The 1,486-nt window shown below is 38.9% G+C and overlaps 1 pseudogene; it reads right to left on the reverse strand.

The window, feature by feature from the left end:
• Positions 1-513: 513 nt before the first annotated feature.
• Positions 514-1,115, reverse strand: LOC147707539 (microtubule-associated protein 1 light chain 3 gamma pseudogene; annotated as a pseudogene).
• Positions 1,116-1,486: the final 371 nt, after the last annotated feature.

Here is a 1,486-nt window from a genome sequence, read left to right on the forward strand (position 1 = left end):
TATATTTCCTTTTTGTTAGTTTAACTTGCATTTATTTTTCAACTGAGGTGTGCATCTTTATTACAAATATAATTACATCTTCAAAAATAAAAAATAAATTAGATATAGCATTTACAAAATGTAATATAGTCTTGCAGATAGGAAGATGTAGTTTCTATGTCAAACCCGATGTCTCAAACTGCGTAACCTCAAAGTCCTTTTAGAATGGTCACTGTGGTGTGGTAATTGTGTGTAGGACAAGTGACCATCATGTCTGTCAATGCCCCAATGAGCATGCTAGGTGACAAATGCCATCCATTTACCACTCTCCTGCTGCAATCTCCACACTTGAAAAAAAAAATCGGAAACAATGAGAGCACTTTATCGTCACCAGCTCCAAAATACAAAAATGCAGCAGTATGTCCTGTGAGGTTCTACTCGTGCAAGGTTTATTTTTCACAAAAAAGAAAAATCCCTGTTTGTTGTGCCTCCCAACAAGTAGTTCTTGAATACTAGATTCAAAGTCCTCTTCAGTAACAGCTTAAAAAGCATTCATTCATTTTAGTTTGGTAGCAAGTGTTCACAATCATCAAAGGTGTACAATGGCTATAAAAAAGCATATTCCCTGTTTTAATGTTAAGCAGTCTGTATTAGTGAGTGGCAGTCTGTCTTTTTCTGCTTGTCACTGGTCAGATTGCAGCCAAACATCTCCTGTGATACATGGGTCATGTATAAGAATCCATCTTCAGCCTTATGATCCCAATACACTTCTGACATTGTGACAAACATGGACGGTAAGGTCTTGTTATTCACCATAAAGAAAAAAGCCTGTGTTGTGGATAAAGGTAATTGGCATCAAACAATGATCTTAAATTGTGTCATGGTCAGCTCTTCAGGAAAAAGAAATGTTCTTTGTCTAATACAGGCAAATACTTTTCTCTTTGATACCTTTCACTCACCACTGGTAGTTTGGACGGAAACTCTCTGTTTCTATCACCCACCTCACCTTTCCCAGTTGCAAAACACATCCACATTTTGAACGGGATTGATTTTAGTTTCTCTGCAGACTTTCCATGCCATTCCCTGACAGATTTACGCTGTTGCCTGCTGAACACAGAACTACATCACGCCCTCTATGCCTAATTGACAGTTAATTGATGATTTGCCCTCGAGTGGTGTGCGTGTTTGTATATGCAATTATTCCAAGGTGAACAGCAAACAATGGAATGCTATTTTTTTCTTCTTTTTAGCCAGGTCTTTGACCGCAACTTCACACTTGCTGGCCTCCCCAGTGCCACTTAGTACCATCCTTTCACTTTTTTGTGGCGTTTAACTGCAGCATTTAAATGAATGTAGGAGAGTAGGGTCTGCAATCCTATGATCACCCAGATTTTTTGCTTTTGTTTCACTGGTTTATGACTTTCTCTGGCTGTGGGCCTGCTAATCAGACCCACAGCCTGGCTGTTCTCTTTCTAAATTGCAATATGTACCCTAGGTGCATTTACCA

This window comes from Lissotriton vulgaris, chromosome 6 (genome assembly GCF_964263255.1).
Source record: "Lissotriton vulgaris chromosome 6, aLisVul1.2, whole genome shotgun sequence".
Taxonomy (NCBI): Eukaryota; Metazoa; Chordata; class Amphibia; order Caudata; family Salamandridae; genus Lissotriton; species Lissotriton vulgaris.